At 34.3% G+C, this 15,343-nt stretch overlaps 1 long non-coding RNA gene across 1 annotated transcript; it reads left to right on the top strand.

Annotated features, from left to right (window-relative positions):
* The first annotated feature begins 9,143 nt into the window (after positions 1 to 9,143).
* Positions 9,144 to 13,898, top strand: LOC128558955 (uncharacterized). The gene is made up of 3 exons (XR_008371980.1): positions 9,144 to 9,296; positions 11,846 to 11,943; positions 12,916 to 13,898. It is a non-coding gene; the product is annotated as an uncharacterized LOC128558955 (long non-coding RNA).
* The last annotated feature ends 1,445 nt before the right edge of the window (positions 13,899 to 15,343 follow it).

The following is a 15,343-nucleotide window of genomic DNA, read 5'->3' as shown; positions in this document are numbered from 1 at the left end:
CCTAGTAAGGATATATTTTGCCTTTTTTGCCAAGGACTTCCCCCTTTAAAAAAAAATTATTATATTAAATTAAACCATGAAAAATAAAAGACTGGTACAAGTATACAAACAAGTATACAAAAAAAAAAACAATGTGCTGAAGTGTTATATTTTTTCAATCATAGACAGAACATTATTATGTTATCATTATTTCTTTTTGTACCATTAACACAGCACTGATAGAAAGCTAAACTGATACAGTAATGTTATGGTCATCTACATTTAATATGCTTGTATTCTACTGGAAGGTTGTTAGATATGGATTATTTTTATGGGAATGCGTGTACTGCATGTATGTTTTTTTTCTTTGAAACAGAACAGTACTTGCATATATGATAATATGCAGTAAAGAATTGATTGTAAAGCTGATTTTGACAAATACTGCTAAATATTAGCAGAATACTTTTTGAAAATTAGTAAAAATGAAATACTTCAATCTTGCTCGCTTTTTAACTGCTATTTGAATGAATGTCTGAAATGAATTTCCTTTATAATTTAGTAAAAACATTTATTATATTTATAGACATATTACCTATTGAAATGATACAAATGTTTCCTTAGTTAAGAAATTTGAATTTCAGAGTAATTTATGTTCCAAAGTAGTTATAAAAGCTGAACCAGTCATTTTATGTAATGTCCGTCCCCCGTTTCCGGCACTATTTATTTATGATATTTTCTGCTTAAATGTAATATAAATAAGAGTATTTATGTTTCTACTTTGTTGTTTGTATCAATTAATTGCTTTAAAGGTGTTTTCCTGCTGTAAATGTTCCATTTTCCAAATTTTATATTAAAGTGAATTTTACAGTTAACAGAAAATAATCGTAATTTCAAAGGAATTAGCTATTTTTTTTTAAAAAATGGAAAAGCAAAGAGTTAAGGCTTATATTTTCTTTATCTGTGACCTCAAACTATTAGAAAATACACATAAAAGAAGTGGTTTTGCATAAAACATTTACAGTAGGAATCTTATTTGAATGACAGTGTAATGTCCGTCCCCAACCCGACATGGCAACTTAAATCCACTTTTTTGAAAAAAATTCTCAAAAAGTTATCTATTTGGGTACTGATCCTTGTGCACAACATGTTGAAGTGTAGAAAAAAGGTATTTTTCAAGGCAAAGTAAAAACTTTATTTTTTGACTTAGATGCTAACCCAATTGGGCACTTTACTGTGCACCAGGCCACCATTCTTGCAAAATCTTCCTGATGTGTCTGACTTTTGTTAAAATTTGTGTGGGTGGGTGATATAGATACTTTCCAGATTTTTTATGGTGAAGGAATATTCCACCAACACCATTAAGGAAATAATGGGTAGGTGTAGAAGAAGAAGGCCATGGGTCTGCACTTTCCCACCCTCTAACTTTGGGAGTTGACACCAACATCTGCTTTGGCCTTTCCATAGCCCCCATCCTAACAAACTTTAGGCCCAAACACTGAATTTTCACAGAAAAAAAAGGATTTTATATAGTGTCTATTGTAACTTTTTACAGGTGATGATAAAGCCAGTTTTCTTATAAGGCATGTTCCAGTTCAGTGATTTTCAGTGGAGTTATGACCTTTGATTTCTTGTTGTTTACCTTGTCTTGGCAACTGCTAAATGTAAAAAAAGTGACCATTTTGATTCAACAACTTGTTAAGAATATTATCTTATTAAAGCAACATACTCTTTCTAATTCAAACATAAAAGTTTGCTGCACAGCATGATGTGGATGGACCCAAACCAAAACAAAACTTTTAGTATGCAAAATAATTCTAAAGCCAAGTACTTAATTCTCATGGATCAAGTCATTAATACTGACTTATGATGCTTTTTACTTCACAACAATATAACTTCACAATTTAAGAAGAACATCTCTCATTTTTCACAAAGCAAGTTTTTAATGGCTCTGGTAAGATTTCGGGCAAGAACACTTCTGATTACCTCTTCTGTCATAAATTTTGAACTTCCTTTTGAAGATTATAACACTCCCCTAAGGCAGTAGCTACATGTAGAGGTCCAGTAACCAGACCTCCAAACATAGAGTCCAGGTTACCCGACCCCTATACAACCCATTAAGGGCTGTCTAGTAGATGTCTGTTAATCTATATGAATACTGAATATGGTATATTATATGAGGAGACTATAATTTATTGGTTAAAATCAAAAGATGATTAAAACATTTGCTCTCTTTTTTTTTCGTTGCTTTGAATATAATTCAAGTGAATCGAAACAGAAGTATTTATAATCCTTTCATCCCAAGAAAAATACTGTCGCAATTTTTATAAACAAGAGCTAATAGAACATGAAATGTCCCCCTTGATGCATTCAGTAACTGCACAAGAAACAGAATTTATTTGGTCATTGTGACCTTGACCTTTGACCTACTGATCTTAAAATCAATAGGGGTCATCTGCTGGTCATGATCAACATCCCTATTAAGTTTCGTGATCCTAGGCCCAAGCATTCTCAAGTTATAGTCCGGAAACTTTAATTGTTCCGGGTCACTGTGTCCTTGACCTAAGAGGGTCTGACCTCAAAATCAAAAGGGGTCATCTACTGGTCATGGCCAACCTCCCTATCAACTTTCATGATCCTTGGCCCAAGCGTTCTTGAGTTATCATCTGGAAACCGTTTAACTGTTCCCGGTCACTGTGAACTTTACCTAAGAGGTACTGACCTCAAAATCAATAGGGATCATCTGCTGGTCATGATCAACATAGCTATTAAGTTTCGTGATCCTAGACCCAAGCATTCTCAAGTTATAGTCCGGAAACTGTTTAATTGTTCCTGGTCACTGTGTCCTTGACCTTTGACCTACTGATCTCAAAATCAATAGGGGTAATCTGCTGGTCATGGTAAACCTCCCCATCAACTTTCATAATCCTAGGTCCAAGCGTTCTTGAGTTATCATCTGGGAACCCTTTTACTGTTCAGGGTCACTGTGACTTTGACCTAAGAGGTACTGACCTCAAAATCAATAGGGGTCATCTGCTGGTTATGGCCAACCTCCCTATAAACTTTCATGATCCTAGGCCCAAGCGTTCTTGAGTTATCATCCGGAAACAATTTAACTGTTACGGGTCACTGTGACCTTGATCTTTGACCTACTGACCTCAAAGTCAATAGAGGTCTCTGCTGGTCATGATCAACATCCCTATCAATTTTCCTGATCCTAGGCCCAAGCATTCTCAAGTTATAAAAATTGTTGACGCACGCACGGACGCACAGACGACGGACGAAGGGTGATCACAAAAGCTCACCTTGTCACTATGTGACAGGTGAGCTAATAAAAGGGTGTTTCCAATGCAAAATAATGAAATTTAAAAAATTTTGAATTTTGACCATATTTTGAGTAGATGCGCCTATTTCAGCAGTGATTTCTGGGATTAAAAAGCCAATATTTTGTCTCCAGAATGTCAGAAAAAGCACCCTTCTGGGTCTTATTCATGACAGAATGAATGATATTTCAGAATCCCAGTGACAAATAATGCAAACAAGTAGAACTTTTACCAAAATATACAATAAAAGAACCATAGGGCCTAAATTTAGCCCAGTAAATGGGTAGGGGGTGGCTTCTATTAAATGTCTATATTTCTCTAAGATCTCAAAATTTTACAATGAAACTTGGCAATATGTTTGGTATTACATCTTTCTTGAAAATAGAGATGAAAATGTGAAATTTGATAAGAAACAATGTAAGGTCAGTAATTCGATCGAAAATGTGCTTCCCTGGTGTAGTCGAAAGAAGTCCATAACAAATAGATCCTAATTTTCCCATTTTTTGCTCAAATTCGTGTAGAACGAGTGCTTTAATTACAATTTTTCACTACTAAAATACATTCTGCATGAAATGAGATGTTTTTCATGTTCATACACCCCACATGGCAAGTTTTGCAGATCGAAACTGGTAGTAGGTGTTTACTGTGCGGACGAGAGCAAATATGCACCATTTTTAGGGTAGCAGACCACAACTGACTCGCATTTCACTAGGAACTACGTAACCCCCTATTTTCTTTTCATTTTTTCATTAATTTGTGATAGAACTTTCATGAAAAATAGGTGTAGGAAAAAGTGATGTTCTCTAAAGATACGTAAAGACGACATGAAGTTTTCGTTTTTTATATGACACAAAGAAGGATTTGAATTACTGACCTTTAACCTTATGCATTTCTTTTGATGTATTAGACTATGAAATCTTCCACACTTTAAAATTTCATGTCTTTTTATAAGTATTTTTATTACATTCAAAATGTGAACTTTATGTAGACATTTGCCGAACCATTTAGATTGTTGTTTCTCGGCTTATTTATAATCTCTTTTTCTGACCTAATCTAGGAGAAAAGTTTAACTCCTGTCCTATGTATGGTATCAATTCACGGTCCCAGACGGCCATATTCCTACATTATAAGTCTCACACAGCATTTAAGGGTGTTTCACAGTTCTGGCAGCATTATTCTGTCCAGCGCATTGCATTTGTGAAACTTTCACTTTATTCTATTTTAGCTGGTCATAATTTATAGTCAATTTAGGTTTTCTGTATTAACGCTCATTTGCATTTACCAAGAGGTAAACAGACGGCCAAATTCCGATCTGTGCCACTAGGAAAGGTTCCAACAGTGGATTCCCAAACTTTTTGATAGATGGTCTTCTTAATTATAGTCGGCTGATAATATTTAAGGACGCTCGCTACAGTTTTGTAATTTTTTTCTCAATAATAGATTTTGATGAAATGTTTTGTATTAAAAGATCATGTTATGATGTATTGAAAAATGAAATAAAAATACTAGGTCACCAGCTTTGTTTCAATTTAATTTGCCCCTAGATATGGTGCTATTTTTAACATTTCAAAATTTTATATCTAAATATTTCGAGTCATAATCAGCAAAATTTGTATCTTTTATAACGAAAACATATATTCTATTAAAATTCAGAAAATAAAATTGATTTAAAAAATACTTGTTGACAAGGCTTATAACGGAAAACAATATATCTATTTGAAACATGCTCAGAGAAATCAAAAGAAAATGATTTTGTAAAGAAAGGAATACTTGTTCAGCAGACCCAAGGGCTATTTTTGCATATTTTTGTCAATTTTAAGTTGGTACTTCTGCTATTTTATCGAGTTTCACATAATAGAGTTTAATCAAACTCTGCACATACCTTTGGTAATGTCTACCTAATCTAAAACAAAAAGAAAATTGATAGGTCACCATATTAGATTTCGCTTAAATCAAATTACAACGAGGTGGGGTGTGGCGGGCATTTATACAACGCAGGTTGGTACAAAATATTCTTTCCGTGTTTGAGCAAATGACTATATCAAATTATCAAACAGCAGATTTCTTAATAAGCGGATTTTAAGGTGTTTCTGAAGCATTTTGATGTCATAGAACGATGTAAGTTTCCTCCTTTCTCCGAACAAAACCTATAGTTTACGAATACGGGTGCAGGGTATGGGTACGGTACAGGATTAGAAACAGCTGTGACTAAATTCAGAGTTGGAGCGCCGGTATAAATTACAGACTGCAGTATATGTCGGATTGAAGCAATTTGAACTAAATGTACTTTAAATGTATATATTTTGTAACCATGGTGATACTTACCCTAACATTTAGTCGGTATATTATACATATTTTACATTAAATGCAGGGATCACTTCTGGCAGATACTATAATGAGATTAATTCCCATTTGCCTTGAATCAATGAGATTTTTGACAAAATGAATGGGATTTTTTCTTTTTATAATGAGATTTTACATCGACGGACAGCTTTTATTGCACTGAAAAGCAAACATCTGTTTATTTGTAAGAACAATTATCTTGTAAATAAACGAAACAGTTCCTTTCAGAGACACCTTTTACAACTCTAAAATTCAGTGCCAGGAATTGCTGAATAGGTTGATGAAAGTTGTAACCATGTCTTGGGTCCACATGCATTTTTTCCCTAATGATTTTACTTCAAAGCTGCTTTGTCAAAGTTGAAGTTCAGTTATGTTTTAATCTTTCTGGACTTGATACATTTCCATTAGGTCAAAACAATTTTAAAGTCAAACTTATTTATAACCCTACCCTCAACCATTTTGTTTAGAAATTCAGGCGTTCAGCGTTTTTTATGAAGGGACTTCACCAGGGGTTTCTCCACCATCTTGTTATTCTCATCGCTATTCATCCGCGCGAATGGAGGCAGAAAGTATGGCCTTCCAAATGCTTAAATTTCTGTTTCAGTGGTATTTTGAAACATCGCGAAAACAGATTATTTTTGTCTGGTAGTCATAATCATCGGACGCTCTATGGAGATAAAAGGGGAATTCAAGCGCCTAAATGAACGTCATACGAAAATTAAGTAACGGCAAGACCTCATTGCAGTGAAAAGTTGCAATTTCGGCAAAAGACTTACGGCCACGCGGATGCGATTCTTAAGCACATTTGAGCAAAATTTATGCGATTTTCACCAAAATAATGCGAGAATATCGCGAATTCACGGCCAAAAGTGATCCCTGAAATGCATGCAAGCATACAATAATTTGCAAATTTTTGCCATACGCGACATTAGATAATCACTTCCGGGCATGCGCAGAAGACTGCTCCAACTCTGCAGTAAACTACATCGATTAGAAACACAACCAAATTGGCACGTTGTTCGGGTAAATATCGACCCGTCCGGAAAAACTGTAGCGAGTGCCTTTAAGTGCAATCGCTTATCTAAAGGTGTTTTATTATTACTTTTGTAGGTTCTGATTTCCTACTTATGTGTTACTATTATAGGGTCACATTTGTTACTTGTCTTTAAGGGAAATATTCTGTTTGGTTATGTATTTTTTGTATTATTATTAAGAGATATGTCTTCTGTTCTTGAATTATTAAGATCACTATGGTTGTTTAAGGTTAATCTGTCAAATTTTACGGATAGCACTTTAGGTTCACTACTAGTGAAATAAGTATAAATTTATACGTTAATAGCTTGAGTTTTTCTTTAATTGGATAAAGTCATAAACTGTTTATCAGCTTGGTTCTTTGTTGGCTGGATTTTAGACATATCTAAGACAGCAACAGTTGAAAGTTATCACGCTGTCCCAAAATGTCCTGAACTATTTACATGCCAATTGAAAATTTTCAAAATGGTGGTGGCTTACACTATTGATAAATTACAGTGGGATATGAACCTACGATTCGCTGAAGCTTGACAGACGAGTAGGTGGAGTTAACCATGGATTTATCGATAATTTATCAAAATTAGCGGCAGATTTTGTAAATCGGCACATTTGGCGCCACTGGCAACTGACAGCGAGACCCCTGGTACTCAAGGATCAAATTTTTAACCACTTTACCCTAGTGAATGCTACGTGAATCTTTAATTGGTTGTATTGAATTGTTTTCATTTTTTTTTTCAAATTTTTGACAGGTTGTCCCTAAACTTAACGGTATCGAGTTTCCGTTCCTCGTAAAAAAACTGCTTTAAATATAACCTACATTTGGATACACATATATACAAAATGAACACTAGTTCCAAACCTTATTTGCTGAAAACGTCAGTTCATTTTTTTATAAATTTATGCAGAATGTTTTCTTTCCACACGGTGCATAATTATTTGTACTTGTAAAAATCGCTATGACTAGATACCGGAAAGGGCCCTTTCCGCAAAAAGGGCTTAACATGATCGGAAAGGGCCTGCCATATGTTTATTATTGGAATTTATTTAATTATTTCTTCATATTTCATTATGACATAATAAAAGAAAATAAATTATTAAAAAAAGTTATCTTTTTTTTAATTTTTAATACGAGTCATGGCATAAACCGCGCTGATCGGAAAGGACATAACATGATCGGAAAGGGCCTGTCACATGTTTATTATTTGAAATTATTTAAATATTTCTTGATATTTCATTTAACAAATGCAAAAGAAAATAAATTAAGAAAAAAATATTACCAATTTTCGATTTTTAAATGAATTATAGACAAAATACGGGTCATTGCATAAACCGCGCTGATCGGAAAGGGCCTGTCACATGTTTAATATTGAAAATTATTTAATTGTTTCTTCATATTTCATTTAACAAATGAAAAAGAAAATAAATTAAGAAAAAAATATTATCAATTTTCGATTTTTAAATGAATTATAGACAAAATACGAGTCATGGCATAAACCGCGCTGATCGGAAAGGAATAACATGATCGGAAAGGGCCTGTCACATGTTTATTATTTGAAATTATTTCATTTAACAAATAAAACAGAAAATAAATTCAGAAAAAAATCAGTATTCGATTTTTAAATGAATTATACACAAAACACGTGTCAGTGCATAAACGGCGCTGATCGGAAAGGACAGTCCGTATGTTTACTACTGGAACTAATTGAATCATTTCTTCATGTTTAATTTGATAAATTAAGAAGAAAATAAATTATGAAAAATTAGTTTTCAAAAGAATTATATTATGTTTAATATATAATTACAAAAACGTTTATTGCGTTCATTGTCAAAGCACAATTAACATAATGTATGCAGCGTAACTAACACGTGCCTCTGATTAGTCCTGATAGAGTTTGATTGGATTATCACACCTATTGATTATATCAATTAATCAATATATTTGTAAGCACACACATGTGACTTAGCAACGTAAAATAATTTAATTATTAACCAGAACAGAACAGAACAGAACCGAACAAAACTTTTATTTCACCCAGGTATAAGAAATACAGCATGGGGTTTTAACATATATACAAATGTAAGAAGAGAAAAAAGGCATTCCGGCCAAATCACTAGTTTTAGCATTGAAATAGAACAATTATACATGCTTCAGATCTCCGATGGGGAGGGGGGAGCTAGGGATACTTATAAATATTAACTAAAATTATGTCATTTCGCAGCGCTTATAATCATTTCTGTTTAAGAAACTATTAGCATGCTAAGTTAAAATATTACATTTGTATATTAAAACATAATTCTAAGCGTAGTCGTATTTGCATGCAACATATATGATAAATTGTTAAGTAAATACATAATAATACAATCATATGAAATACTGTGCATATCAGGTCGGTTAAACAATTCAAAGCCTATTTATATATACATATACGCAGTCACAAAGGTAAAGTTTGTTTTGCTTGTTACACACTTGTGTTGTTACTAAAAATAGCACTCGGACCAGACATTATGAATGTGTCACAGGTCACGGATCATGACTTGAGTCTAGACGCTAATAATTCTATTAAAGGACAAATGGACATATTTTTACAACTGGACAGGAAAGATGTTTGCATGTTCTAAAAGGTATACAATTTTATAAACTTACTAACATGTAATTCTTGTTATCATTTTAACGTAAATAAATATCTACAAAAGGCTTAGTAAAGAACACGGCTATTAATTTATTTTAGACTTGAGCACGTGCCGGCTAGCCAGTCACCGTGCGGTTCTGGACGGCTGTAAGTTTGGGGCGGGGGGAGGTACTGGTATATCTAGCGCCTGATTTTATTCATGATAACAGCTACAAACTTACTAATATTTTTTAAGACTAAGGGAGATGCTGAGGAAATGAGACTGTTAAACGTTGAGTCGTGATTTCTAGCGTTTAATGCTTCATGGCCTAGGAATGTTTCCCTTTCGCGTTGAAAATACTGACAATCTAGTAAATAATGCTTCTCTGAACCTATTTGATCTCTATTACATAAAGTGCACTTCCTTTCATTAATTGGAGTACCATCATACCGTCCAGTTTCAATTGGGAATAAATGATTTGCGGTTCGGAATCTAAAAATATTTATATATTCTTGTTCTTCAAGTTTCAAAAAATATGGCTCAAACTGGTGGATTTCTTTAAAGCTAGAGTAAATACGTCCCTTATTTGCCTGTTGAAGTTGCTCATCCAGCTCTGCTTTAATTGGTCGATAAGTATACATTTTATTTGTTTATGGAGATTTTTCTCGTTAATTTGAAACTGATTTTCCCATAAATCGGGGCGACCAACAGAACTGAGTATGTCTTTTATCTTATTTATCCATTTAAAATTTACATTCGGCTGATTTAACATATACTTATAAATTTCAAGAGCCAATTTGCTATCTTTACCGGTTAATAAACGGTTCCAATAAGATATCATACGACTTTTAATTATTATTGAAACGGGGTATCTGCCGAGTTCGCCATACAAAAATGCAATAGGGGTTGAGCACCTAGCTTTAGTTATTTTTCTGAGGTATTCGTTGTGAACTTTTTCTAGTATTTCAAGGTTTTCAAATCCAAAAATTTCACTCCCATAAGTTAAGATTGGCAGGACTGTGTGGTCAAATAGTTTTATAATTAAATCAATTGGTAAATTAGCATTTGAGGATCTTGAAAAAAGCAAGCACAAAGCTTTGGTGGCTTGTTCAGCTACGTGTTTCCTAGCTTTTAGAAAAGAACCATTACTAGAAAAGGTAACACCGAGATAATGATATTGGTCAGTGATATCAATTTGCTTATTACCGAGCTTAAAGTTAAAATTTCTTAACTGGCGGGCTCCAAAAACAATAACTTTCGTTTTGCTAATATTTACCTTTAAGTGCCACTCATTACAGTAGTTATTAAAAATGTCTAAACTTTCTTGAAAAGCTGTTTGTGAATCTGATCTGATGGTATCGTCTGCATAGAGTAAGATCAGTAGTTTAAGCCATAATGATAAGTCTATAGGATCTTTAAGCTCAATGCCGACGGAACCATTTACATGCATATAAGATTGTAAATCATTTAAAAATAGAGAAAAGAGGACGGGCGAAAGATTCTCGCCTTGTCTGACTCCAATTTCGGATATGAATGTATCCGAAAATTGACCGTTATGTGAAATACAAGATTTAATGTTTTGATTTTTTGTTATTAATTACTTTGAAAAACTTCCCGTCTATGGAGTTTCTCATGAGTTTATACCATAACCCAGTTCTCCAAACCTTATCAAAGGCCTGGGAGAAATCAATGAAAGCACAGAATAGCTTTTGTTTTCTCTTTTTGACAATTTCAATTAAAAAATGCAAAGTAAATATATGGTCGGTGCAGGAATAACCCTTGCGGAACCCAGCTTGGTTGTCATCTAAAATATTGTTTTCTTCCAAAAACCTAGTTAATCTTTGGTTTAATATGGATGTGAAGAGCTTCCCCAAGCAGCTTAGTATAGTAATGGGCCTGTAATTGGTTGGGTCTTTAGGGTCGCCCTTATTTTTATAAATAGGGATGATTATACCCTCTAACCAAGAAGTTGGGATAAAACCTGTGTTCAAGACACTGTTAAACAGATGACAGTAAAAAGGTCGAACAATATTCTCAGATGACTTGATATATTCATTAATAATATTGTCAAAAGGACTTGACGCTTTAGAGTTATGGAGCTTTGAAATACATTTGGATATTTCCTCTTCTGTTTTTGGGGCATTTAATGTATTATTTGTGGACATTAACTGAGAACCGCCATGCTCAATTCTTCGGTCATTAATTGTATTTTCATTTATTTGCCTAAAGTGCTCGTAAAAATCTTGTACAGAAGGAGAGGGGTCATCTTTTTTCTTTGACCTTAGACCGTTAAGGTATTTCCAATACTTTTTGGGACTTTTATCATTTAGCTGCCTCAGCTTGTTTTGATTAGACAGGTTATGTTTTTTTGATAAAATAATTCATGGTTCTTTTGTAGCTTTTACTAGCATTTTGAAGTCTAAGTTTATTATCAGTATTTGGGGATTTCCTATAGTCCTCCTTTGCCTCATGGTAATTTTGCCTAGCTTGATGGCATTTTGGACCAAACCATGGTTTTCTATTTGTACTATTTTTACTATCATACCTATGTATATTTTTAGGGAAACTATGATCGGCTGCATCATGGAATATTACTGAGAGTTGGGAAGTGACATATTCTATTGACTGAGGGGTACACTGGTCAGTGCATAGCTTGTTAGTAAGTAAATTCAATTTTTCCCTATCAATATTGTCAATAAAGGTAGATTTCAAACTAGCATTCCATAACGGCGCTTTAGTGCGGGTTTGCCTGCAGTCTTGTTTATGTATGATATCAGGGACAGCTATTGTCAGGTAAAGTGCATTATGGCCGTCTGAAAAGAGGGAGTCAGTATGTAGGATACCAAAATCGGTTATGTTTTCAAAGCATTCAGCTGATGTAATGATATAATCAATAACAGATTTATCTCTAAAATTATGAGCACCCTTATCTAGATCTTGAAATAGTCTACCATTTAAAATAAAAAGGTTATTATTTCTGCACATATCAATAAGACGCAGACCGTGTGTATTAGTTTTAGTGTCGCATGAGCTTCGTTCGAGTGGGACTGACAAGTTTTCTAGAAAAGTGTATTTATTAAAAAGAGCTTGAGCATCTTCATCAATATCGAAATATTCATTTAAATACGTATCTGTTGGAATAAAATCCCTCAGTTTAGCAGTTCTACCATTTGTATCTCTGGCTAAGTGTACATATTTATAAGTGGAACATTTTCCGGCTATTTCGTTTTCAAATTCTGAAAAATAATCTTCGTTGAGGAAACGGGAATTTTCAGGCGGTAAATAGATAGCTCCTACAATTATGTTTTCATCTAAACAGAGGAAATCTTTCTTAATAGAAACCCATAAGATATATTCGGAATCATTTTGACAAACATCAATAAATGGTATGATTTCATCACGAACGTATATACCAATACCTCCAGATTTACGTTTATAAATTTGTTGTCTATGTTTCGGAATAAAAGTATAGCCAGTATATCAACAATATCAGTGGAATCTGTATGTGTTTCAGATACACAAAAAATGTCATAACAAGTCACAAAATCTACAAAATCCGGATATTGAATTCGCTTTTTTAAGCCACTAACATTTAATGTACAAATTTTCAAAGATTTGTTTCTAATTTCAGATGGGAAGACATCCCCCCTAATGTCCTAATGCGTTGGATTTCCTTGTGTAGAGCTCGAATCCCATGGGCGTCGAATACCAGGATCGTTCCTTGCAGTTTGTTGTTCCGAAACTGGAGTTTTCGGTGGCGAGTGTCTGATAAGCGCGTGCTCACGTACACTCCTTGTTAACCACTACTAGTATATGTCTTTGAAAATGCCAGAACTGAAGATAATGCTTGTGTTAAAATTGGTATTAAAGGTTTTCTCTTTTAATGACACGTGAAAACATAATCTTAATACTATCTTTATTGCCATGATAACATTGATCTCCTTGATCCTGACAAGCCTTTAAAAATAATTTAAAACAAAAGCATGTGCACATGTATTTTAAAAGAAATTGTTCAGTAATAAGCTGTATATTTCATCCTGTCTCTTACGCCATGCTTTAGGAAAACATTAACATCTGAATGTAAGTAAACAAGCATTAACATACATCAAAAGCTTTAGTTTCTCTTGGAATTCTATGAAAGTGTTTCATTAGGGGAGTGGTGGACTAGCGGTTAAGGTGTCGACCGCTCAACCTGGGATTCGTTGGTTCGTCACGAACATGCCTTCTCATATGGCCCAGTACTGGTATTTTCCCAGGAAGAGGACAAGAAAGTGGTTTAAATAAGCCTGAAGCTTTCATCACAATCGAGCTGAAATGAATTAGTATAAACTAAAAAAATCTGAACTATTTATTCATTTATTTATTTGGGTTTTACGGCACACAGTGTGCTATTGTTAAAAATACATAAATGGCGAGGTATACATTTCACTCAATCATGGTAAAAGAGAAGTGTTTCAGAGTATTTATCTTTGTAATTCAAAAGATATCTACTTTGAATTTTATGAAATTATCTTTGAAATCTTATTTGCCATAATCACAATCTGGACGTTTTGTACAAGGCCCTTTTTCAGCCTCGGGTCCATTTATAGCCACTTTTTAGCCTAAGGTAAAACACACATTTCCGGAAGTCTTATCTGAAAGTTTGTGACTGTAGTAGAATGAATGGAGGCTGAATGTTTCATAGTTCATTATAATGCCCCGAGCTAACTGCAGAGCCTTAATTTTAAGTGTTTTTAACATACGTATTGAATACATACCGAATCACATAAAACCTCGCTTAAAAGAAACATTTATTTTTAAGGAGTTCTTACAACACATATACCCTGGCATTTAAAGGTTTTAATATAGATTAAGTGGTCTCAAACAAATGATAAATAACAAGTCCTAAATAAACTTCAAGAGCCCTGATTACATCTGCGACCAGTTATTCTTTACCTTGTGACTGAACGCCGTTTCATAAGTCTAAATCCTACCAGGACTGAACTGTTTTGATATTTGTCTTCTGGTCTGTTTCGTCGGGCCCTTAAGGGTGTTTCTCTTGTTGCTCTGTCTTCTGAAAAGGCATTGAGTACATACGTTTTTGGTTCTTAAGGTTTGCTTTTTATATATTTATACACGAGCATTTTTGTGTTTTACATGTCATGCCTTTTTGTTTCCACTACGTGTGTAAGAGATTCACCTGGAGGGGATTACTTTTATTTACACTGTCTTATTTACACTGTCCCGTGTCTTTGGAACATGGTGGGGGTAAGAGTGAGGTTGGGTGCGCACCATAAACCGGTTTAAGCTCCCCAGTGGTGTGTTTGCCACTGACCGTTCCAAGGCGGTGCCCCACTGTGTTCCTTTGTTTGTTCGTTTTGTCCTGATGTGTTGGCTTTGTGTGTGTGTGTGTGTGTGTGTGTGTGTGTGTGTGTGTGTGTGTGTGTGTTCCTTTGTTTGTTCGTTTTGTCCTAAGGGGTTGGCTGTGTGTGTGTGTGTGTGTGTGTGTGTGTGTGGTGCACGCATCTGCGTGCTGTGGGTTTCGTTTTGAGGAGGCTGCGTTTTTGGTGCGTAGCATTCCCTGTTTGATATTTGTCTTTGTTTTTTAAAAAGGGCGATACTATCCGTCACAGAAGACTACCAACCAGTATTAATATTTTTATGTAAAAGTATCGACATATCATTTGTACACATCTGTAAAGGAACTTCGAGCTCCTTATTGTAGTTCCACTTGATATTCTTCTTCTGCAAAGGCAGTGAGTACATACACTTATGAATTCTTCTGAGTTTAACATACCATACCTTCTGGAACCATTTTTCCTTTGTGTTTAGGATTCTATAGGCGGTGATAACTTTTAACTGCACTGTTTTGTGACCTTGGAACTGGGTTAGGGCAAAAAGTGAGGTTTCCCTGTTGTGCATTTATTATGTTGTCCTTCAAAGAAGTGATGGTATATTGTTTTGCTCATTTTTGCCGGTCTGTCTTTCTATTTGTAAGTAGACCAATAGGTTTCCAATCAATATCTTGAAGACGATTGATTTCACAATAGCCAAACGTAAAAAATAATTGCTTTTGGTCA

This window comes from Mercenaria mercenaria, chromosome 8, assembly GCF_021730395.1.
Source record: "Mercenaria mercenaria strain notata chromosome 8, MADL_Memer_1, whole genome shotgun sequence".
NCBI classification, from domain to species: Eukaryota; Metazoa; Mollusca; class Bivalvia; order Venerida; family Veneridae; genus Mercenaria; species Mercenaria mercenaria.
This window is presented reverse-complemented; position numbering and strand designations above follow the sequence as displayed.